Source organism: Sus scrofa, chromosome 9 (assembly GCF_000003025.6).
Source record: "Sus scrofa isolate TJ Tabasco breed Duroc chromosome 9, Sscrofa11.1, whole genome shotgun sequence".
NCBI lineage: Eukaryota > Metazoa > Chordata > Mammalia > Artiodactyla > Suidae > Sus > Sus scrofa.
This window is the reverse complement of record NC_010451.4, coordinates 28420178-28446787: the sequence shown is the minus strand read 5'-3', so window position 1 is coordinate 28446787 and position 26610 is coordinate 28420178. Positions and strand designations below refer to the sequence as shown.

The 26610-nt window shown below is 40.4% G+C and overlaps 1 long non-coding RNA gene across 1 annotated transcript in view; it reads right to left on the bottom strand.

Annotated features, from left to right (window-relative positions):
• Positions 1–21312, bottom strand: part of LOC110255420 — a 28746-nt gene extending 7434 nt beyond the window's left edge. Inside the window, exon 1 of the long non-coding RNA XR_002335594.1 lies at positions 18742–21312. This is a non-coding gene — a long non-coding RNA (uncharacterized LOC110255420). The remainder of the gene's footprint in view (positions 1–18741) is intronic.

The following is a 26610-nucleotide window of genomic DNA, read 5'->3' as shown; positions in this document are numbered from 1 at the left end:
GGGCAACGTTGCCTCCTAAGGAATGAGCTCCACATAGGATGAAAAATTTGGGAAAAAGAGATTCCAGTCTGTAAAAGTGAAATGTGTGTAACAAGGGAACAAAAATTAAATGAGGGAGGGCACATGAAATTGATTGGTGGCAGTGCCCACAGCTTTAAAATTTGCTACTTAACTCCTGGTCCAAAGTCCTATGACCAGCTAGAATTTAAGTATCCCTCTGAGAGAGAAAATCAATGGAGGGAAAAAAAAAAAAAAAAAAAAAAAAAAAAAAAACCTGCTTCACTACGACAAAACCAAAGTGTGAAATTAAACTTTCAAAAGCTTCACATCAGGCATGGTATCCAACAGGAAGTGGGCTTGAGACCAACACAGCAGAGAGACTGGTGGATAAGAAGAGTTAAAATTTCAGGGGATCACTGAAGGCAGCAGAGCAAGTGTTTATTCATTTGCTCAAAAATATTTATTACATATCTGTTAGGCAGTATGCTAGATGTAAAAAATATCTAAATATATAACCTCTCTCTCAAGAGCTTACTGTATGGAGGGGATGGGAGACAGCTAGGTAAACTCTAATTATCATACAGTATAAGAACTAGAATAGGGAAATCACAAACCTCACCATGTGTGTGGCTAAGTAAAAGGGGAGCTAGGACAGGCTTAAAAGTTTGGATTGTTATGCCCAGAACAAGTAATAATTGAGCTGAGATAGGAAAGAAATGTGGCATTAACTGTTAAATGTGGACAAACTTGTTCTAGTCAGTGAGGACAGTATGTGCAAAGGTCCTGAGATAACCAAATACCCAGTGTGTCTACAAATGAATTGGTGTGGATAGAAAAATATAAGCAGGGGTGGGGGGTGCATAAGATAAAATGGAGCAGTAAGCAGATGTCAGACTATAAAGAGCATCAAAAACCATAAGTTGGACTTTATCATGAGAGCAGTGAGGAGTCATAGAGAAATGTTGAGTAACCTTACATAAACAATTTCTCCAGCTCCTTTGCAGAAATGCAGGAGAGCTTAGCATGGTTCAGAGAATGAACTGTTTACTTTGGCAGATGGAGGAAACTTTCCTCCCACCACTACTCAAAATCTTGATTCTCTCTCTGCCACCAGCTATTACCCCATGTTATTTGATAAAATTATGTCTACAAAAGGCAAAACACTTAACTGATGCTCTCATCTATCCAGCATCCCTCATCAAGTCTTCATATACTATCTTAGAAGCAATGTTGCTGCAGTAACTTCATTGGAATACCAGAGAGGAAATTATATTCTAACTATATTTGACATCTAGTAGGATGTCAAAGCTAATTTATAACAGAACAATATTGACTGTCATTTCCTCCAAATAAAATCTGTGGACCAGGAACAAAAAAAACACCACCTCGATAGAATCCTAATAATGTCTCAAAATAAGAAATTATGTCAGAGATTTTGTAGAGTTTCAGGGTCTTGGCTGGGTAGTTTTAAGGTGGTCTTGCAAGTGGAAAACTAGTTGAGATTGGTCAGTATATCATTATCATCAACATCATTATTAAAATAGCTTTGGATTGGTAGACACACTGAGGTAGTGGTCTTGACACATATATTGATGAGCAAGCTATTAGTCCTGATAAGTAACAGTTCTTTTTCTTTGATTGATTTTCCATTCTTCCATGAACAAGCATTTCTTTTATTAGTATAGTTGATTTACAATGTTGAGTTAATTTCTGCTGAATAGCAATATATATATATAAATATACATATATATATATATATATATATATATATATTATATATATTTTTATATATAATATATAATATATATATATATATATTTATCTATATATATATTTTTGCTTTTTAGGGCTGCATTTGCAGCCTAAAAAGGAAAATCCCAGGCTAGGAGTCAAATCAGAGCTGCAGCTGCCAACCTCCACCAACAGCTCATGGCAACACTGGATCCTTAACCCACTGAGCAAGGCCAGGAATTGAACCTGCATCTTCATGGTTAATAGTTGGGTTCATAACCTGCTGAGCCATGAAGGGAACTCCCTAGACATTCTTTTTTTATATTCTTTTCCATTATGGTATATCACAGGATATTGAATATAGTTTCCTGTGCTATACAGTAGGACCTCATTCCTTATCCATTCTAAGTGTAATAGTTTGCATCTTCTAAAGCCCAACTTCCAGTCAATCTTTCCCTTATCCCACCCCCTTGGCTACCACAAGTCTGTTCTCTATGTCTGTGAGTCCATTTCTATTTTGTAGATAGATTCATTTTTGTCATATTTTACAACCACATGTAAGTGATATTATATGACATTTGTCTTTCTCTTTCTGACTTACTTCACTTAGTACGATAATTTTTAGTTGCATCCATGTTGCTGCTAATAGCGTTATTTTGTTCTTTTTTAAGGCTGAGTAATATTCCATTATATATGTGTACCACATCTCTTTATCCATTCATCTGTTGATGGACATTTAGGTTGTTTCCATGCTTTGGCTACCATGAATAATGCTGCTATGAACATATGGGTTCAAGTATGTTTTTGAATTACAGTTTTACATGGATATAAGCCCAGGAATGAGGTTGCTGGATCATATAGCCCTTCTATTTTTAGGGGTTTTTTTTGGCATCTCCATACTGTTTTCCATAGTGGTTATATCAATTTACATTCCCACAAAAATGCAGGAGGTTCCCTTTTCTCCACACCCTCTTCAGTATTGGTTATTTGTAGACATTTTCATGATGGCCATTCTGATGGTGGGGTGTGATATGTTATTCATGAGAAGGTATTTCTTGAAGTAGATAACTAAGTTGCTTTACCTGGTCCCAGTCCTAATTAACATAAGGGCAAGAAACAATGTCTCGTCCCAATACTGCTCAACATGAAGACAAGAAATATTGCTGGTTTCATTTCTAAATAGTCACATAATTTCTTTTGAATGTGTTCCATTTAATGAGTGAGATTCAGGCTAATAAATGGATAGAAGGGACAGTTATTCAAGGTAATACAACGTCTATCCTGTCATTGTTAGCTATTGTGAATAATTTCTAAATGAAAATTGATAAAATTTAGAAGTATAAATAAGGGGAGAGCACAAAAGTATGATCTTTTTAGTAAAGTCCAATGTATTACAAATACTCAGCTGGACACAGATTACAATGAGAAAAAAATGTGAAAAAATAGATATTATCATTACTCTTCAGTGAACTATCTAAAGTATGAAAAAAATCACAACATTTAACTTTTACGAACACATCATGTCCCTTCATCCAAATGTCATATACTTTTTTGTGGTCTTGCCTCACCCTCATCACCAGCAGTACTTAATGTCATAATACATAAAGTTCCTTCAAATATATCTGCTTTTTCAGAACTTTGAACGTGCTATTCTTTCTATCTAGTGTCTCACTCTTCTTTTGGTGTTTCCACATCCACCTGGATCATTTCCATCTATCTTTTCAACAGTGAACAGCATCACACATTTAAGAAAGCATCCATAACACCTCTCAGTTATGCTAAGTGTCACTCCCTTTGACCTTGTAGAACCCTTATCTGTCTCCTTTAGCAGATTTCACACTGCATTATATTCATCTCCAACATGCCTCTCACACCTACTAAGCCATGAGCCAAGACAGCACTTTCTTCATCCTGCTATTCTTCCAAGCTTTGCAATATGGTTTATGCTTATTTTATCTAATTATTTCTATTGACTATAGTTGGACACTGTAAACCTCCTATATAAAAGGATATTGACCAGAATGGGTTTAAGCGAATCGCCATGTTACAGTAAGTATGTTTTGCATGTGTGTCTTATATTTTGAAATTTTTTCAGAATTATTTCTTTGAGAAGGATTATGAAATTTCTAATTGTCATAAACCAAATGGAAAAGCATTGACTCTGGATAATACTAAAGTTTACTTCTTATGGTTATCATGACTTAGCCTATAAGGCTCTTTGTCAACCCAAAACAGTCAATTCTAATTAGGGCAAATTCAGATATTCTGGCTACCCAAGCAAAGGAAATGACAATATCCAATTTGGAGGATAAATCTCTCAAGCTGCAGGAAATATTACCAATGCTAAGTAATCAATACAATGGCAGTAAAAATAAATACACATTGAGAACCACAAACCAGACCTTGAGAAATGGACAATTGCTAGGTAAGACTGCCCATTAACTAATCATAAAAGAGCTTATATGAATCTCTCAATAATATTTAGAGAATTTAGTCCATTAGATGTAGCTAGACAGCTACTTTCAGTTCTATTAATTATATATGAAATTTTTTTTGAAAAAAATTTTGGCCACACCTGCAACATGTAGAAGTTCCTGGGCCAGGGATTGAATTGCACCAAGCCAAGCCAGAGCAGTGACGATGACAGATCCTTAACCCGCTACACCACAAGAGAATTACTGAAAAATCATGAAATAGTTCTACGTGATAGCAAACACATACTACACAACTATAAAACAACCCACATTTTAATGTTCAGTGGTCTAAGGTTTTACCTTTAAAAGTTCTATAATGTCTGGTGGGGAGAAGCACTTTACAGCCAAAGATGATCTACCAGCCTTTACTTTCTTTGGCCCTAATCAGCTCTGGATGCTGGTGCCCTTCATTCATAGGCTGTTCTGTCTGATTCATCAAGAAGACATGTGCAGAGAAAGAAGTACCATCTGGAATCTAGCATGAGTCTGCGTGGAGGAGAGTTGGGCTTCCTTCTCACTGACCACGTGTTCAGTCCATTGCTCGTGTTCCACCTCAGATCCTGGATAGCAATGCAGTTTTCTGCTGCAACAAAAATCCTTCCTGGAACTCCAGCCCCCTTGCAGAAGTCTTTACAATTCATATCCCATCACCAGGATTTGGAATCTGCCTGGTATTTTCTAGGATGCTGCCTACAATCTGAAGGTTCACCTGAAACCTCACTCTATGAAACACCATTGGCTATTGTCTTAGTCTGCTTGGGCTGCTGTAACAAGATGCCACAGACTGGCTGCCTGAAACAGCAGAAACGTCTTTTTCACAGTGCAAGGGATGGGGAGTTCAAGATCAGAATGCCAGGCTTTTTAGTTTCTGGCAAGAGCGCTGTTACTGACTTGTTGATGGCCACCTTCTCGGTGCATCTTCGCACAGAAGAGATGAATGAGAGCAGACTCTCTGTGCATCCTCCTACAAGGACACTAATCCTATCAGATCAGGACCCCATCCTTATGGCTCCATTTAGCCTTAATTACCTCCTTATAGGCTTTATCTCCAAGCACAGTCATATTGGGAGTTAGGACTTCAACACATGAATTTCAGGGGAACATAATTCAGCCCGTAGCAGATATAAACACTAATCTAAATCTAAATCAAACCTAAGTTATCCAAGTACATTCAACCACAACAATAACAAAGCAAGAATGTTTGTTACTTATTAAACACTTGCTTTCACCTAATTAATTCCAATTTTTAGGATAATATTCAAAGGTCAAGTATTACTTTTCCCTACTTTGCAGAGGAAATTGAAGGCTTGAGGTGTGAAACACTCTAAGGCCACACAGCTACAAAATCGCAGATTTGGAACTCAAATCTATGTCTGTAGAAACTTAAAGCCCAAATGTGATCTGTCTATATGTCTTCTTAGTAGGAAACTATAATTCAGATAATTTGTCAGCCTTCTGTCCCAGCCTCTCCTCTTTCCCCACCTTCTGAACTGTGGATATTCTTAAAGTTTGCCTCATAGACATACCTGAGTTTTGACAATTATGGAGCTGTCAGCAAGTTGATCAAAATATATAAAATTAACACTTATGATCAGAAAGTGGGTAGAGCACTAGATTAGTACATATATCTACATATTCCTGAAAATGTTAACTTAAAACCATAAGGTTTAGATGGTAATTTGGGTACTGTAATCAAATTTTGCCACATTCTGCCTTTTTATTCATGCTCTTCTTATTTACATTTCTGCATCACTCTTTGTGATATACCAGCTTTTATCCCTCTTCCTCTATTCTTGGCCTCCCCAGCATAACATCCAAATATTCTTTAATTCAAACCTACAGTTTTCTCTTGAACAACACAGGCTCAAACTGTGCAGACCCCTTTATACACAGATTTTTTTTTCAGCAGTAAATACTACAGTACCACATGAACTGGGATTGGGTGAATCTGGGTTGCCAAACTGTGGATACGGAGGAACCACAGATACAGAGGAACCACATATATAAAGGGCGGACTCTAAGTTATACATGGATTTTTGAGTGCATGGAGGGTCAACTCCCCCAGCCACCTTCCCCCACTCACACACTGTTCAAGTTCAACTGTACTTATTGATCCCCTACTACACATCAGGTGCTCTTGGGATTCATCCGAGAACAAAACAAACAAATACCCCCACTGTGGGACTAACATGCTAGCCTGGGGAAACAGAAACGAATAGTCACAGTAAATAAGTAAAATCAGGGACGTGTAGAAATTGTGATATGAACTATGGAAAAAAAAAAGCAGCCCAAGGTGAAGGAGATCAAGAGCATGAGAGGAGAGGGTCAAGGTGAAGCTCTTTGAGGAGATGTTTGATTCAAAACATAAGGAGATGACACACATCTGAGGGAAGAGCATTTCAAACACAGGAAACAATGCTCACAAAGAATTTGAGGTAAAACCAGGCCTGGGCATGTTTGAGGAAGAGCAAAGAGTGGCGGGAGTAAACTGAGTCAGAGCGTTAATAGAGGAGCAGATGATGAAAACCTCTGTCCATTGTTAAGACTTTTCATTTTTTACACCAAGTACAATGGAAAATTATTGCAGGATTCTGAGCAGAGGAATGACAATGACCAGAGTCATAATTTTTTTTCTTTTTAGGGCTGTGCCTGAGGCATGCAGAAGTTCCTGGGCTAGGGATTAATCAGAGCTGCGCTGCTGGCCTATGCCACAGCCATGGCAACACCAAATTCAAGCCACATCTGTAATCTATGCCACAACTTGCAGCAATACCAGATCATTAACCCACTGACCAAGGCCAGGGATTGAATCCTCATCCTCAAGAGACTGTGTCCGTTCTTAACTGGATGAACAACAGGAACTCCTTAATTTTTTTTAAACTGCCCAAGATCATAATAATGTTTATTAAAAGCAGGGCTGGAAATGGTCCTGTGATTGCATACTCCCAGTCCAGTGTTGGGTTGACCATGATGCCACGTGGCGGTGTACCAGACAAAAAGCCAGACTCCTATTTTTAAAGGATCATCCTAGCTGCCATATGAAGGACAGACTGTAGGGGAGCAAGGACAGAAGCAGGCAGGCCAGTTAGGAGGCCGTGGCAATATGCCAGGCAGGGGTGGGCGAAGCTCCGTGGTGGCGGTGGCAGCAGTGATGGTAATGACGGTTGCGGAGGCGGTGGTGGTGGAAGTGGTCGTGATGGAGAGAAGTGGTTAGTTCTGGATGTGTGTTGAAAGCAAGAGAAGCCTATCTACGGACCCAGCCCTGCCAGTTCTCGAGACAAAGAGAAGCCTATCAACAAGCTTAGCTCTCAGTACAGGAGGTGGGCTACATAAAACAATGCCTAACATGGTAAGCACTCATTACCTCCAGTCATACTGAACACAACGAGTAAGATAGGAAACTAAAGCACAGAAATATTAAATGATTTTAGTTAGTAGGCAGAAAAACTGGGATTTGAACCCAGAACATCTGACACTGGAACCTTCACACATAGCCACTCCTCATACAGCCTGGCTGATTAAGACACATTACACAGACTTGAGATCCAGTAACTCAGAGACCAATAGCTGGAGCTGATGCACCAAGGGTGAATCAAAATAACCTCTGAAGTGCAGTAATCCCTAACTCACTACTGAGGTAGAAAACCATAATAAATCAGTGACAACTAATGAACTTGATTCTGAAATGAATGAATCTCTGGGCACAAGGTGATTCTGTACTGGGATGACAGCTAAATAGAAGCATGGCAGTTTTATACACTCCCCCATTCCTTTTTTTTTTTTTTTTTTTTTTTTTTTTTTTTCTTTTTTTTTTTTTTTCTTTTTAGGGCCGCACCCACAGCATATGGATGTTCCCAGGTTGAATCAGAGCTGCAGCCACCAGCCTACGCCACAACAATGCAGGATCTGAGCTGTGTCTGCAACCTATATCACAGCTCACAACAACACAGGATTCCCCAACACTGAGCAAGGCCAGGGATGGAACTCGCATCCTCATGCATACTAGTTGGTTTCGTTTCCACTGTGCCATAGCGGGAACTCCCCACCCCCCCACCCCACCCCATTTCTTAAGCCGTGTATGGCACATGATTCCTTAATCATCAGGGACAACATCATGAACCCTCACTAAAGCCCACTAGTACGCTGTTGGTGGGATTGTAAATTGGTGCAACCACTGTGGAAAGCAGTATGGAGATTCCTCAGAAAACTAAACATAGAACTACCATTTGATCCAGCAATCCCACTCCTGGCATCTATCCAGAGAAAACCATGACTTGCAAAGACACATGTACTCCAATGTTCATTGCAGCACTATTTACAATAGCCAAGACATGGAAACAACCTAAATGTCCATGGACAGAGGAGTGGATCCAGAAGATGTGGTACATATACACAATGGAATATTACTCGGCCATTAAAAAGAACGAAATACCAGCATTTTTAGCAACATGGATGGACCTAGAAACTATCATGCCAAGTGAAGTCAGCCATACAATGAGACACCAACATCAAATGCTTTCACTGACATGTGGAATCTGAAAAAAGGACAGACGGAACTTCTTTACAGAATAGATGCTGACTCACAGACATTGAAAAACTTATGGTCTCCGGAGGAGACAGTTTGGGGGGTGGGGGGATGTGCCTGGGCTGTGGGATGGAAATCCTGTGAAATCAGATTTTATGATCATTATACAACTACAGATGTGATAAATTCATTTGAGTAATAAAAAAATGGGGGAAAAAAAAAGAAAAAAATAAATAAATAAAGCCCTGGGCTCCAAGAAGCAGAGCTGCCTTTGTCATTTGGTTTGGGGGAAGGTTTTGGTATGATTCTTTTTTAAAAGAATATATTGACATCTGAAATGAGAAAAAGAGATTAAGCAGCTGGCAGAATATGAACAGTGTTTTTAAAGCTTAGCCTCAGGAGAGATAAAGGAATTGATTAAGAATATATCTGGATCAGGAGTTCCCGTTGTGGCTCAACTGTTAACAAACCTGACTAGCATCCATGAGGACATGGGTTCAATCCCTGGCCTTGCTCAGTGGATTGAGGATCTGGCATTGCCATGACCTGTGGTGTAGGTCGCAGATGTGGCTCAGATCCTGTGTTGCTGTGGCTGTGGCATAGGCCTGCAGCTACAGCTCAAATTGGACCCCTAGCCTGGGAACCTCCATATGCCATGGGTTCGGCCCTGAAAAGACCCAAAAAAAAAAAGTATAGCTGGGTCTTTGGGGCTGCATTTCTGCCTCTGAGGAAGAGAACACGGAGATGAAAGAGAAGGAGCTGACAGAAGTGCTGCTATCCTACAACTGGCATTTCCCTGGGAGGAGACAAAGCCATGCGTGAGTTTAGAAAATCACGGGTCAGCGCCCTTCCCAACTCCAAGCTAAGGATGTGCGTATAGGTTCCCAAGCTTCCCTTTCACAAACACCCAAAGTGCACTGTGCCCGCAATGCTGACAGCTGACAGGAGAAATCGCAACATGCAGGTGACATTACAGTGACTGTCTTGTTGGAGGGAGGACCCCAAAAGTCATGTCTTGGGAAACAAACTGAAGTCCACACAGACAGTGTCATTTTGCATCTGGGGTTTGGCAGCCTAGGAGAACAGAAAAAGATCAGAATTTGAACTAGAGGGGTCTAACTCCCCCTTAAAGCACCTTTCAAATCTTCTAAAATTTGGGGTTGGGAATCATATTTTTACGTGGATTTTTAAAAATCTAATCATGATGCAGTTCACTGTTAAAATAGGCAGAATTCTGAGATGGTTGCCAAAATACCCCCACCCCCTGCTGTATACAAACTTTCTCCCAGAGATTCCTTCAAATATTAATCTAGTGCTTCGGTGGAGATACAGTAAAAGCCCCAAATCAGTTGACCTTAAGACAGGGGAATTATCTTCAGTGGGACTTCAGTGGGCCTGACCTAATCAGTTGAGCCCCTAAAACGAACTTGTCTCCTCCCAGTGAGAGAGACTCAAAGTATAAGAAGGTTCCGTGCAACAGAGACTCTTCATTGCTCACTTTGAATGAGGAGGAGACAAGTAGCAAGGGATGTGGATGGCACCTAGGAGCTGCAAGCAGTCCCCAGTTGTCAGCCAATAGAGAAATCCAGACCTCAGTCCTCCAACCACAAAGAAGTGACATCTTCCAACAACCTGAATTCTCCCTCAGAAAGAAATGCCACCTGGCCAGCACTCTGATTTCAACTGGAGACCCAGAGCAAAGACATTGCCCTGTACCACCAGAATTTTGACTCACAGAAAAAGAAATAAATGAAATAATTTTATAAATGAAAATGATTTTATAAATGAAATAATCCTTTCAACTGCTGAGCTATGTCCATTTGTTACACAGAGATAGAAAACTAATACGATTGCTAAAAGCACATTTTGGAAAATAAATCACTAGTAGAGCTATTTAAGATGTGATTCATTGAAAAAAAAAAAACCCTTCCTTCACCTAGATATTTTCCTTCATTTTTATCATCTATCAGAAGTTCTTATTTCATATTTTGACATTTCTTAAAGCAAGCTGTGTCTTATTTATGTGGCTGTTAAGTGCTAATCATAAGACCTAAGTTTCACTATGAAGTTTAGTCAGAATCAACTAGCAAAGAAATTCTAAAAAAATTCTAAAAATGATTTTAATAAATACATTACAATTTAGTGTGAAGCCATCTGTGAATAAATTAGTTTATTTTTTTTTTTTTTTTTTTTTTTTTTTTTTTTTTTTTTTTTTTTTTTTTTTTTTTTTTTTTTTTTTTATTGTTTACCTCTCAATAGTTTATCTTTAATTGATCCTGTTTATTCAAACTATTGCCCCATTTTTCTTCCTTCCTAATGAAAGCAGTTCATACCATTTAAATTGTAAAAAGTAATGACTAAATCATATTTTCAACAATCTTTATATTTTTACATATAATCCTCTCATACATTGACACAAAAATGAAATATTTTAAAAGGCTCTACAAAACTCAAAGAAAAATGCTGTATAAAAATATAACCTCATGGGCTCATAAATGTAAAAGGAATTCTAATGTCAGATTAGAGAATTTTAGTCAGAATCGAGGGCCTTTTAAAATTCAAAACATTTCAACTATAAAATCTTGGCATTCATAGAAAAGCTTATACAATGAAGATATACTAAAAATATTATTTAATATACTCAAAAAATTTAAGTAAAATTTTTACTAATAAAGACTTTAAAATATTGAAAGGGAGAAAATACTCTCCTTTCATATTTAATACAAAATATTATTGAAACAGGAGTTCCCGTTGTGGTGCAGCGGAAACGAATCCGACCAGTATCCATGAGAATGCAGGTTCAATCCCTGGCCTTGTTCAGTGGGTCAGAGATTCAGCATTGCCATTAGCTGTGGCATAGATTGCCAGTGTGGCTCGGATCCCTCGTCACTGTGGCTGTGGTACAGGCCGACAGCTACAGCTCAGTTCAACCCCTTAGCCTGGGAACTTCCATATGCCACAGGTGTGACTCTAGAAAAAGCAAAAAAAAAAAAAAAGTATTAAAATAATACTTATATAAATAAAGTCTGTATGTCCCCATGTCTATTGTTATACAGGTAGAGACAAAAACAAAAGTATTCTACTGAGAGGCCCAGAGCTCTGAGGAGGGGTGAATTCCTGTTGCTAAGAGACAGAAACCTCAAAGGCAGAGACCAGATTTCTGGCATTTGCTATAAGCTAATGAACTCCTCAGACTCTAACCTGCCAGCAATGCAGCAGGATGTTCGAGGAGTTTAACTGCCAAGGAAAACCCAGACCTGGCCAAGAAGGTCCTGTGATGACTCAACTCCTAAAGCAATTCTCCGTCTTTCATAAACTTGCCAACAAGCAAAGCTAAGCAGTGAAGCCCTGATGAAATTAGGTGGACTCGACCACTGACTGTGACAGAATATCACTGAAGCAATAAAAAGTTATTTCTAGGTCATTTAGCCAAAAAATCTTGCCTCAAGCCAGAGGTTACACTGGCCTGAGACACAGCTAGGTGAAGTGCACTACATGAGCTCTGCCCCTCAGACTCTCTTCATGGAGAGTTTACCCCAAGGCTGGCAAACCACTAGCTTTACAGCTCCTATTGTATGAGAATGCCTGCAAAGCCTCTGAAGAGGTTCTGAGGAGGAGTCAGCTGCCATCAGCTCATTACTTGTAAGCAGTGGCTGTTGCTGCTGCTGCTGAAAGGAGCTCTCTGTTACCGCGGGTCCAGGCACAGCCACTCCTTCTGGGGGAGGAGGAGCCTCTGTACTGAAGCTGCTGAACAACTTTCCATTTCTTTCCAATATTAAATTTGTCATTTAGTCTCAACGGCATGGTCAAAAAGAGCTACGTTTTTCACAGAACTAGAACAAACAATCCAAAATTTTATGTGGAACCACAAAAGACCCAGAATTGCCAAAGCAATTCTGAGGAACCAAAACCAAGCACGAGGCATAGCTCTCCCAGACTTCAGCAATATTACAAAGTCACAACAATCAAGGCAGAATGGTACTGGTACCAAAACAGACATACAGACCAATGGAACAGAATAGAGAACCCAGAAATAAACCCAGACACCTATGGTCAATTAATCTTTGACAAAGGAGGCAAGAACATAAAATGGGAAAAAGAAAGTCTATTCAGCAAGTATTGCTGGGAAACCTGGACTGCTGCATGCAAATCAGTTAAACTAGAACATACCCTCACACCATGCACCAAAATAAACTCAAAATGGCTTAAAGACTTAAATATAAGACAAGACACCATCAAACTCCTGGAAGAGAACATAAGCAAAACTTTCTCTGACATCAACCTTACAAATGTTTTCTCAGGTCAGTCTCCCAAAACAACAGAAACAGAAGCAGAAATAAACCAATGGGACCTAATCAAACTGACAAGCTTTTGCACAGCAAAGGAAACCCAAAAGAAAACAAAAAGACAATTTACAGAATGGGAGAAAATACTTTCAAATGATGCAATTGACATACAAACAACTTATAACCTCAACAGCAAAAAAGCCAATGACCCAATTGAAAAATGGGCAAAAGACCTGAATAGACATTTTTCCAAGGAAGAGATACAGATGACCAACAAGCACATGAAAAAATGCTCAACATCCCTAATTATTAGAGAAAAGCAAATCAAAACTACTATGAGAAACACCTCACACCAGTCAGAATGGCTATCATTAATAAGTCCACAAATAACAAATGCTGGAGAGAATGTGGAGAAAAGAGAACCCTCCTGCACTGTTGGTGGGAATGTAAATTTATACAACCACTATGGAGAACACTATGGAGGTACCTCAGAAAACTATACGTAGAACCACCATATGACCCAGCAATCCCACTCATGGGCATATATCTGGACAAAACTTTTCTTAAAAAAGACACATGCACCCGCATGTTCATGGCAGCACTATTCACAATAGCCAAGACATAGAAACCCAAATGTCCATCGACAGACGAATGGATTAGGAAGATGTGGTATATATACACAATGGAATACTACTCAGTCATAAAAAAGAACAAAATAAGGCCATTTGCAGCAATATGGATGGAAATAGATACTCTCATGCTGAGTGAAGTAAGTCAGAAATAGAAAGACAAATACCATATGATATCACTTATATCTGGAATATATGGCATGAATGAACCTTTCCACAGGAAAGAAAATCATGGACTTGGAAAAGAGACTTGTGGTTGTCAAGGGGGAGAGAGAGGAGTAGGATGGATTGGGAGCTTGGGGTTAATAGATGCGGACTATTGCCTTTGGAATGGATTGGCAATGAGATCCTGCTGTGTAGCACAGGGAACTATGTCTAGTCACTTATGATGGAGCATGATAATGTGAGAAAAAAGTATGTATAAATGGGTCACCATGCTGTACAGTAGAAAAAAAAATAATGTATTGGGGAAATAAAAAAATACATAAAATATGATGCCAGAAAAAATAGAAGAGAGGAACTAGATGAGCCCTTTAGAAAGGGCTTAGGTGTGGGCTTTTGCTATGGTTCTTGGTCTTGAATGTGGATGATTTATAATGTGATTTGGGATATTTCCAGAGCAGTGAGAGTGAAATGAAGGTTTGCTGCAGGGGTCAGGACCCACAGTGTGCTAGGTACCCCAGGCATGGCAAGGGCTGGGCAGTGGCAGCTAATGTTTTCGGCGGTCCTGTAGGGTCCCAGTGAGTTTTTTCCTTATCCTTCTTCTCCTGTCAAGATGCCCAAAGAAACCTGTGTTTCCTGCTTTCTATAGCTACAGTGATTGAGTTATTCAGAGGCTGAAGTGTAGCCCAAGCAGCTCTAGTCAGAGTCATTCCCTGGAATCAACTGTAAAGCATATCTTGTTAAATCCTTGCTCAGAACTTGACCTATGACCTTGTCAACACACTCTAGTGGTGGATATCTCTTAGTTCCTAGAGGAGGTCAAGCTCTTTTCTAACTCAAGGATGTTTTCTTTGCCTCAAATTCTTTTGGATTCTTCTTGCTAAATTTTTTTTTTTTGGTAACTTTTTAAAAATATAATTTCAAACTTTAAAACAATTTTCCAATAGTAATGATAAGGATGGAGTAAGATAATTACACAGGTAGGGTCCAGGTAGAGGTCCACAGGTAGAGAAGGAAACCTAAGGAATGTTGCTGAAACATCCGTTTGCCTCTATACACTGATGCCAAATAGAAAAGTGAAGACACAGTTGGAGGAAACAGAAAAAGTAGCTTTCATTGCCAGGAAAAGAGGGGAACACAGCAGGATAGTGCCTCAAGGACTGTGCCTCCAGCCCCACAAAGGGGTGAGGAGTCTTATAGTGTTTGAGGAGCAGAGGATGATCAGCTCATGGACATTTTCCTGATTGGTGGAGTAGTGAGGTGACTGAGAGTCAGCATCATCAACCTTCTGTTTCCAACCTGTCTGGGGTTACGTGCTGGTGGGCAGCATCCTGTTGATTTCTTCCACCTGATGGGGGCTTCAGCACCTGCAGAGCAGCTCCAAGGATGTGGCTCTGAATATTATCTATACTCTTTGTAGAAGAACTAACTAAAGTTCCTTGACTTTGCTGAATGGCTAAATTATCATTATTCTGTCGTGCTTGACTGCTTTCCTTTGCTCTGTATTTTCTCCCTTCTCTGATTAAATTGGTTCTTTTGATACCATCACAGTTTCCTCAGTCCTGACTCACTGTAACAAAGCGTTGGAATGGCAGACGTTTTGCAGATTTATTAAATGAAGGTACATTTTCAGAGAGGGAGAGAGGTTAGAAAAAGAAGGCCCGACTCACTCTACAATAGTCTTTATACCCTACGATGTGACCTGAGTGGAGGTCAATTTGATCTTCTGATTGGTCTTGGGCCAGACAGCTTATTTGCATGGGGAACAGGTTCTATAGAGGTGGCATGAGGAATGGACGTGACATTCCTTCTCTAGCAGGGAGTGAGCAGCCCAGGCTGGTCAAGGTGGGGGAAGAGGCATTGCAATGAGACATGGCCAGAGGCTTTTAGGTTTAATCTCCTTGAAGGGGACTTGAAGCCTATAACACTTTGACTAAAGTTTTTCTGTAGATAAAAACGCATGTGGAGGACATGCATGGGGTTTCACTCTGGGAAGGCCTCACAGGGCCATGCTCAGTTACAGGAATTTTGGAAGACCACTGTGAGTTAATAAATCACTCAAGAAAGCCATCAGAATGAAGCAGACTTGCTTAACTATAAAACCATAAATAAAAGCAGAAGATATTCCTCAGGTCATTAAGTGGGAGATAAAATGAGGCCTGCACTCAAGTTCAGCAAGATAATGATCCTTAGGACCAAGGACAGAAATTTAAGGGAAAAATACCATTCCAAAGCAGGAGACCTGCATATGGAAATCTGAGGTGATTCAACATATTTTAGCATATGTTACCACCCTTCTGCTGATTTGAATGAGTACCTTGACAGTCCTACTTTGACTTCATAAGGTCTAATACTCTCTTATTGGAAATGAAGGCGGAACTAACTGGGTAAGCCTGACATCTAGTCAAAGAAAGGAAATCCCACTTTCCTTGGATTATAAAACTGTAGCCCACCTAATCCTTAGGGTGGTACTTTTTTGCCTGCCCGCTTGTGTCCCTCACAAGTGTCCTATCTTAATAAATCTATTTCTTGCCTATCACTTTGTCTCTCACTGAATTCCTTCTGTGCTGAGACACTAAGAACCTGAACCTCAGCAAGTCCAGACACCAGGTGAGTGATTTTAATTAAAAAACCGTGGGTTCAAGTCTCAGTCTGGCTTTTGACTGGGTTTGGGTCCCAGTCTGGATTCTGGCTAGGTTCAACTCTTCAGTGTTTTCTGTTTCAGTAAAATGAATTCTTACATACCAATTATCCAGAGTCATTAATTGCCACATTTTGTCCCATTTGCTTTTTCATTCTCCCTATATGTATTTTTGTATGTATATATCATGTATTTAAACTAGGTGAGCCTAAGTTGGAGACACTATGCATCCTCCTTCTAAATACTATTACATGCCTTCACTAAGAATAAGGACACTCTTATTCAGAACTAGAATGTAATTGACAAAATCATGAAACAATATGAATAGGCGCTACTATCTAATCCATTTTGCATATTCAAATTTCATCAATTGTCCCAATGATAGCCTTTACTGCCATTTGTTTTCCAGTCCAATAACTCCTATAATGCTTCATTGTTACCAAGTTCATACTCATACTGTGCTTACTGCCACCATACAAAAGGGACAAATCAAGGAATGAGTTGTTGGGGCAAGGAATGGTGACGTTACTCAGAAAGCCAGCAGAATCAGAAAATGGTAGACTAGTATCTCAAAGAACTATCTTGCCCAAATGGTTGGGTTTTTGGTTTTTTGTTTGTTTGTTTTTTGTTTTTCTTTGTAGGGCCACACTTGAAGCATATGGAGATTTTCAGGCTAGGGGTCCAATTGGATCTACAGCTGCTGGCCTACACCATAGCTCACAGCAACACCAGATCCTTAACCCACTGAGGGAGGCCAAGGATCAAACCTGCAACTTCAATGTTCCTAATCAGATTCGTTTCTGCTTCAACACGACAGGAACTCCCTTGCCCAGATTTTAGATGCTGTGTTTTCTTTTACAGAACAAAGAAGGGGAGGTGAAGAAGAAAGTAATAAAGGCAATAAGTTGTTGCAAATATTTCTTGATTCCAACCAGACTCCCAAGATAATGTGTTAATTTCTTCTTTCCTACAAACTTTTACAGGTGGGCCTGGTCAGGATGTTTCCTGTGAGCTAAACAAAGTTACTTTAGCTTAACCTCAGTCATGGGAGGCTGGGTTCCCTGAGATTGGCCATTATGTATACATTAAGCTCTAGGCAACATACCTTTATAGTGATTAACTGGTAGCAAAAGCAATAGGATACAAAGGTTAAAATAAAAGACACAGATTTAATGTGGAATCAGATTTGTTCTTCCCTATTACATAACCTGAAAGGCCAAGATTATAACAGCCCTTACTTGCATAGTAGCAATATCTCAGGTCCCCTACCCTTGAAATACACTTCACCAGGAAGCATCGTATTTGCAGGCTCCTGTCAATGTCTGCTTCTGGCTTTAGTTTAAGTCTGTACTGCCATTATTCTTCTAACTATGCACCCCCTGGCCTCAAGGCTCCGCTGCCAACAATTAGGTAATTACTGAATCATCTCAGACCTGCTGCTGCAATCATAACCCATACAGCTAATAAGAGCTGATAAGTAATAGAGGTTCTTGAGTTTGTCTTACAGATCAACAGATAAGGGAACAGCTTGTTAAAACTGCCCTGCTTGCAAATGCCTTCCCTGCCTCATGCAGCAGTTGTCTTACAGGAACTTAGAGTCAGTTCCTGCCCAGCTTGAGCTGGCTGGGGCCAGTTGGGACCATCCGTCCTAAAACTGACCCTGCGTGGGTGTCTGGTGAATGGCCTATTGATGTCAGAGGACTGGAAAACTCCATCCTCAGATCACGTCAGCACCTTGCTTTTGAATACACAGAAACATGTCATCTGATGCACCTGCTCAAAACACTGACTACCTCACCCTTTCCCTGCCTCCAATCACTTCTCCAGATGCCTAAGACCACCTTGCTTATCCCATAAATATTCCAAGCCCCTCAGCTTTGGGGAGGCTGATCTGAGAACTGTGCTCCCCTTTCCTCACTTGGCTGCCTTGTGAGTAAACACTTTCTCAGCTGTAAACCTCTGTGTCTCAGCCTTTGGCTTGTTTCATGTTGGCAAATGGATCTGGTTTGGTAATACTACCCCACACTGGACTATAAAGGAAGCAGTTCTCAAGTTGGCTGTACATTAGAATCACCTGGGGTACTTTTAAAAATTCTGGTGCTCCAGGCCAATTAAATCAGATTTTCTGTAGAGATTCAAGTAGTCACTGCTCTCTCTAATCTTTATAAGCATTGATACAGATAAGATTGATTCTCTTTATAGAACCTAACCCGGGTTCTGCATCTGAACTTTACTGAAGACAGGAATAAGGGAGGGGAATTGGCAATATTTAAAATTTTAAAAATCGCCTTACCTTTGGCTATTTTATGTGACTCTGTTGCGGGAAGGGGAATCCCTTCCTGGGTCCGAGAATGAGCTCTTGTCTAACACTCGGAAATGAATTGTCCAATGTCAAGTTCGTCTGCTCTGTGGTATCTCCCTTGGTCTTTGCCCGCCTACAACAAGGATTTGGAGGTGCAGGCCAAGAAGTGCTGTAGCAGAACTGGGACGGAGCTAATGGGCTTCCTTGCAAGCCTGGAGGCAGGCGGCACGCGATCTCTTCAGGCAGAAGCAATCAGCTCAGGACCTGGTGGTTCTAGGTCGAAGGGAATTTCCCCTCGAACCCACATCCTAGTGTAAGAGCTCTGACCTGGACTTTTCTAACGAGCCGTAGGGCTCTGGCTCTGTCACTCTGTGCCAAAAAACGCTCCTGCCCGTTGCCTCGGAGGTCACAGTCAAGAGTCAGGTCGCAGTGTACAGAAAGTTTTATTTACACCCTCAGGGAGCATGGGCGAGGGACTGGTGCTGGCTGCAATTGGATCCTTCCTTATGTTCATATATGGCAGACCTGTTTGGGGACCCCTATTCTCTTTCCCCAGGCCCACTAATTTCCTGTCCCAACCCCCCTGCACCTGTGTGTGCCTAAGGGGCGCGTTTGGATCCTCCGATTGGTTTTGAGGATGCCTTGCATGGGGAAATGTTATAGGGAGATGCTCTGAAGAGCATTCCTCTGGAATCTGCATGTATCTTCATTGTTTGATTGCAGGCCTCCTGTTTCAGGTAACAATAAATGATCTGTTTTGAATCACCCGGGCCAGAATCCCTATCTTACCCTACCTAATACAAGGAGACACACATGCTGACAAAGCCAAAGCCTTTGTTGGGAAGGGGAACGGGGGTGGAGAGCAGCAGGGTTAGGCAACGCAGGAGAACTGCTCTGACACGTGGCTCACAGTCTCAGGTTTTAGGAGAATGGGGTTAGTTTCTGAGTTGTCTCTGACCAGTCATCTTTCTCTGCCTGTACTTGGTCTGGCTGGAGGTCTTTCTTGGGGCTCCAGTACCTCTCAGCCAGGATGGATTCTAGCACCAAGGATCCTGGGAGGTTGGTCAACTCCTCCCTCCTATTGGCCCCTCCTAGATTCTCCATATTAGTCTTCAGGGCAGCACCACGTTCCTTATCAGGGCCTCCTACTCTGAGACAATTCATGCAAGCCATACAGTGTTGATCAAGGCAGGTGGTTTCAGTCAATAGTCCCCTAACAAATCCAGGCTTCCTGTATCTTTCTCATGGGGCTTTTGCAGGGAGCCTCCTTGTGGCAAAAACAAAACAAAATAAAAACAAAAACAAATTTCCAATCAGCATTGGAAGTGCCCACAAGAATATCTTGAGTCCATTCAAGAGGACACTCATAAAGGAAGGAGTTTCTTCTTTAACCAGCCCTGAGGGCTACCTCTTCATCCTCATTTCCTACTCTAGAGAATTTACAGTAGGAAAATCCACCCTCTTCAGGACAAATCCACTTGGTACCCATACTAGTGGGTCTAGCTATGACCCCTCGGGGCAATGTCACCACAACTACATCCAACCACAGCTCCAGCGACACACACATAGAAGCAAAGATGATTTCCTTAAACACTTTCCCAGTCAAAAGGACAGTGCTCTCCATTTTAACATTGCTCCATCATATGCAGTATTTTCAGTAAAGATTGAGCATCCTCAAACTAATTGAGTTCCGTTTCATTGTCCTTCCTTGCCTACATCATCCCTGCAGTATTTTTGGCCTAAATTACTGACATCTCTAAAATCCCAGTCAAATATAAATGAACATAAAATTACATAAACAAATAATAAATAAAAATAAACACATCTACACCCACATGCCCATATGTCCACACACAATGAACGTACATTGCAATTAAAATATACATTTAGGGAAGAATACCTCTCCAAAAGAAATATATGAAGAATTCTGCCTGCAATATAACGACAACATTTTACATTATCCTAAAGAGTAACTTAATCCTTACAATAGTTTATTTTGCCATTTTCCAAACATTTCTACTTTCTCATTATGTTCTCTTGTATTTGTACACATACCAGGTGGTTTTTCCAGAAGAAAGACTATTCAGCAGCAAACATACACCTGGGTCAGAGCCTCTTGCAAGAGATAAATAGATAAATGATCTGCAACTGTAACATGACAGTTCTTTTTCAGCTATTATTATTCCCTACAACATTTGAAGATCATAGAACAAACCCACCCTGCTGAAGCTCAGGACAGGATATGCTCTTGTTCCCCAAAGCAGTATCTGCCAATAGAAAGCTTTTCCCAAGCACAGAGCCTAGAGTGAGAGTCTGGCTCTAAGATGAGGAAAGCAGAAGTTGACTTCTGCCTGCATGTCCACAACTTGCTCCAGAAACCAAAGCCTTTTCTCTCAGTAACTGCTGAGTCTTCCAGCCAAGAATTTTCAGTCTTCTTTTAGACTTGAATCAGAAAAGCTGTTATAGATACATCCAGATTCTTAACCCTGAATCACTCTCGTTCAATTTTGTGAGTTTCTTTCTCTCTTTTCTTTTTATGGCTGCACCTGCAGCCTATGAAAGTTCCTGGGCAAGAGGTCAAATTGGAGCTGCAGGTGAGGCCTACACCACTGCCATGGCAACACCAGATCTGAGCCTCATCTGCCACTTAAGCAGTAGCTTACAGCAATGCTGTATCCTTAACCCATTGAGCAAGGCCAGAGAGTGAACTGGCATCCTCACAGAGACAATGTCAGTTCCTTAACCATCTGAGCCACAATGGGAACTCCCAATTTAATTAATTTCTTATAAGAACACTTTTTGGCGGGGGGGCGGGGGCTTTTTAGGGCCGCGCTCACCGTATACAGAGGTTCTCAGGCTAGGGGTCGAATTGGAGCTATAGCTGCCGGTCTACACCACAGCCATAGCAACATGGGATCCGAGCTGTGTGTGCAAACTACACCACAGCTCACAGCAACACCAGATCGTTAACTCACTGAGCAAGACCCAGGATCAAATTAGTATCCTCATGGATACTAGTCAGGCTCATTTACCACCAAGCCACAATGGGAACTTCTAAGAAACTAAACTTTTAATAAGATTGTTACAAACCAGTTTTTTCTAATTCATTTTTCCTCAATTATTTAAAATATTACTCTCATTGTATATAAAACTTTTATACATAATTAGTTCTGTTTCTGGATTTTCTATTCTCATTGATCTGTCTTCCTCCTCCTCTGCCAACATCAAGCAATTTAATTTTAATTTGTATAGTTTGTCTTTACTCATTTCCTTTCTTTTTAAAAAAAATTTAGCTCTTCTCTAATATTTATTTATTAAAATTAACTTTAGAGCCACTTTGGAAAGTTGAAATTTCGGTGGGAATTCTATTTGTAGATTAATCTGAGAAGGATTTACTTTTTTACCATATTATGATTTTGCACCCAAGAACATCCACTTAACCAAGGCTTTCCATCAAGGATTTTTTTATTTTCCTCCACTTATGTTGTAGTTCTCTTTAACAGAGACTTGAATATTTTATTTTGGCAGCACCTGTGGCATGCTGAAGTTCCGCATGCCAGGGGACCCACACCACATCAAACCTGTGCCATAGCAGTGACAGGCGCCAAGCAGCAGCATGCCGGGTCGTTAATGCTTTGAGCCACCAATGAAGTCAGACTTGAACATTTTTTATCACTTTTATTCTAAGTATTTTCTAATGAGATTTAAAAAAAAAAAAAAGAGTAAAACTTGTGCCACTCTATCTTAATTTCCACAAATGACCTTATCCTCTTCAGCTGCAAAATCTCTTACACAATAGTCTTTAAGGAGTCTACACTCAGTTGGGAAAAAAGACTGTAATACACAAAAATACTTAAATAGTTGGGTAAATGAAGTGGTGCTATGGATTTTTTCTTCCATAGTTTCTGAATTTTTTCTATCTTATCATATATATTAAAAATATATTCAAAATATGAATGAGGAACCTGAAAAAGACAAAAAAAAAAAAAACAAACTTCTCATTCTTTCCATTCATAACTTCAGCTGCAGGTATAACAGCAGGCATTTACATTCTCTAAGACATTTTGGTGTGTTAGTCACCTCAACAAATTTATAATGTTTTTGAATTTTTTTCCTACACTTTTCACTTCTACCTTTCATGGCATCTAGTACAGTATTACAAAAATAGTCAGTGCCAGGTAAATCCTTCCTCAGTGAGTTATCAGAGAAATTGAATGACTCAGGGAAAAGATAGAGGGAAAGTGCTAAAAAATGTGATATGTCGGGAGTTCCTGTTGTGGTTCAGTGGTTAATGAATCCGACTAGGAACCGTGAGGTTGTGGGTTCGATCCCTGGCCTTGCTCAGTGGGTTGAGGATCCAGTGTTGCCGTGAGCTGTGGTGTAGGTCACAGATGCAGCTTGGATCTGATGTTGCTGTGGCTATGGCCTAGGCCAGCGGCCACAGCTCTGATTGGACCTCTAGCCTGAAAACCGCCATATGCCTCGAAGCAGCCCCAGAAAAAGCAAAAAAAAAAAAAAAAAGTGATATGGCATTTCAAAATAAAGTATGCACTGCCTTTTTTCCTACCTCCTTACTTTTTAAAAATGTTCTTTTTTTAAAGAGCAGTTTTAGGTACCCAATAAAATTGGGAGCAAGATACAGAGATTTCACATATACCCTTGCTCCCATTGATGTATAATTTCCCCATTATCAACATCCCCAACCAGAGTGGTACCTTTGCTACAATTAATAAACCTACACTGACAGGTCATTATCACCCAGAGTACACAGGGTGTTGTACATCAGTGTTGTACATTGTATAAGTTTGGACAAATGTATAATGACATGCATCTACCATTATAATATCATAGAGCATCCTCTCAGTGCCCTACAATTCCTCTGTGTTGTGCCTTTTCGTCCTTCCCTTCCCTGTCCTCAACCTCTGGTAACCACTGATCTTTCTCCTGCATCCATAGTTTTGTCTTTTCCAGCAAATGTCATATAGCTGGACTTAGACAGTATGTTGCCTTTTTGGATGGGCTTCTTTTGCTTAGTAATATACATTTAAATTTCCTCTGTGTCTTTTCATGGCTTGATGGCTCATTTCTATTCTATTCTCTGGATGTACCACACTTTATTTATCCATTCACTTACTGAATGACATCTTGGTCACTTCCAAGTTTAAGCAATTACAATTAAGCTGTTACAAATATCTGTGTGCAAGGTTTTGTGTGATTCTCTCCACTTTTTAAATCTTTCTCCTCTCTATTCTAGTACCACTATCTTAATTCAAATCCTCATTACTTAATTGCTTGAATAAAGAGATTTCATGCTAACTAATGAAACTGCCTTCACTCTTGCCTCACTCTTGTACCTCCTCCAAATTTCTGTTTAATGGATTAAAAACACTTTAAAAATTCTATTTAGGAGCTCCTATAATGGCTCAGTGGAAATGAACCTGACTAGTATCCATGAGAACGCAGGTTCAACCCTGGACTTGCTCGGTGGGTTAAAGATTCAGCATTGCCGTGAGCTGTGTGTAGGTCATAGAATGCGGATTGGACTGGTGTTGCTGTGGCTGAAGTGTAGGCCAGCTATAGCTCCGATTCTGCCCCTAGCCTGGGAACTTCCATATCAAGCCACTCCCTTCTGCTCTGCAAAAGTTCTTTAGATAAATCAGCTGATAGCCTTGGCAGGGGTAGGGGAGTGGGGATTGGGGGGGCGGCGGGTGTTCCCTTGTATATGACTCTTTTTCTGTTGCCAACTTTAAAATGACTTTTTAACTTTTGCCATTTTAATTATGTGTCTTGGTGTGGGTCTGTTTGGATTCATCTTATTTGGGACCTCTGTTTTTCCTGTACCTGAATATCCCTTTCTTTCTTTAAGTTTAGAAAACTATAATTTTTTCAAATACATTTTTGATCCTATTCTCCCTCTCTTCTGTTTTTGGAACCCCAGTCATGTGTAAACTGGCACATTTCTATATTATCCCATTGATCTTGTATGTTGCATTCACCTTTTTTATTTGTCTTCTGTCTGCTGTTCTGGTTGGGTGATTTCTATTATTCTATCTTCCAGATCATTTATACATTCTTCTGCATAATTTAGTTAGCTATTTATTTCTTCTACAGTGCTTTTTTTTTCCTCAGAAATTGAATTATCTATTTTTGATTGGGTCTTCTTTATAGTTTATAGTTCCTTGTTAAAATGGTCTGTGTTTAGATCAATTCTCCTTCTTAATAGGGTTAGGATTTTTATCACCAACTTTTTGAACTCTATGTCTAGTAAACTTTGTTTTATTATTTTTTCAGAGGTTTTCTCTTGCTCTTTCAATTGGGAGTGATTCCTCTGCCTTTTCATTTTATTTAACATTGTCTGTCCCTATGAATGTGGATGAAGCAGAGATCTATTGTGGCTTGAAGGGGTGTTTTTATGTGGGAGCATCCTTATGTAGGTGGCATGTGCAAGTCTTCAGTGCAAGGGCTGGATTTGATGTGGATGCCAACCACGTCTTTCTTCATGGTGTGTTGGCCACTGTCACCTTGATGAGGCTGTGGCTGGTTTTGGAGGAGCCAAAGCCTATACAAGATGTGAGATGCGGCTTCCTTCTGATCTGTGGCAGAGGTCTCCCTATCAGGATGGGGTCTGTTCCCAAGGCGCTGAAGAAGAAGCCCTGAGGTTTGGCTCAAGCAGGCTCTGTTCCCTAAAGTATATGCTTTTCCTTCTCCCCACACTGAAGCCTTTGCTTCAAAGGAGGGGAGTACTAAAGTAATTGAGGCTCATATGCATACAGAGGTCCGATGCATTGCCCATGTAGGCATCTGGGGCTCCACTGAGACACAGTTCGAGTTTGTCTTTTCCCCAGTTGTGGTCACCCTAGATGTAGCACAAAGTTGTGGTGTGGAGTCGGCAATGCTGGAGCATTCAGTCTGCTGAAACTGGAGGTCAGGGCAGTTGCAGCACTTCAGGAATTGAAGTGGCTGTGTTGCTATGAGAAGTTGGGGTGCTTGTGGGGCACTTTTTGAGTTAAGTGCCAACAGTGACCATGGCTGCCCTACCTGGACTACACCACGGGCCCCCAGGCTACCTCTGCATCCATTGTTCAAGTCTCTTCCTAGGTCCTGGCCACCCTAGATCCAGTGCCAAGCTATGGTGTGGAGTGAGTGGGACTGAGGTGTTCACTCAGCTTAAACTGGGGAGTGTTGCAATGAGGCAGTGGATCAGACCTCTCTCCACCCTGTCTGGGGGAAAGCCAGCAACTGAGTGGAGGATAGGCAGCCTTTCTATTTGTCCCAGCACTTCTCCAAGCAGCAAAAGAGGGCTAGTCTTCTCCACGTAGGACCCCAGGACTGAGTCCCCCAGTCTGTGGCTCAGCCTACTCCTTTCCCAGGGTGAGTGTCCACCCATGCAGTCTCTTTCATCTTAATCCCCTCTGAGGGGTGCAGGTTAAGACCTGATTTTTTTTTTTATCATCCATCCTGATTTCATGGGAAACTTTCTTGCAACCTTGCTTATAGGAGTTCTTCTGTCAGTTTCTAGTTATTTTTCCTTGAGAATTGTTTCACATGTAAAAATATTTTTTCAATTTAATTTTTAATTTTATATTGGAATATAGTTGATTTACAATGTTATGTTAGTTTCAGGTGTAGAGTGAAGTGATCCAGTTATACATATACATATATCCATTCTTTTGCAGATTCATTTCCCATATAGGTTATTACAGAACATTAAGTAGAGTTCCCTGTGCTATACAATACGTCCTTGTGGATTATCTATTTTGTATATAGCAGTGTGTGTATGTTAATCCCAAATTCCTGAATTATCCCCCCCCCAGCAACTTTTTCCCTTTGGTAACCATAAGGTTTTTGTTTTGCCAAAGT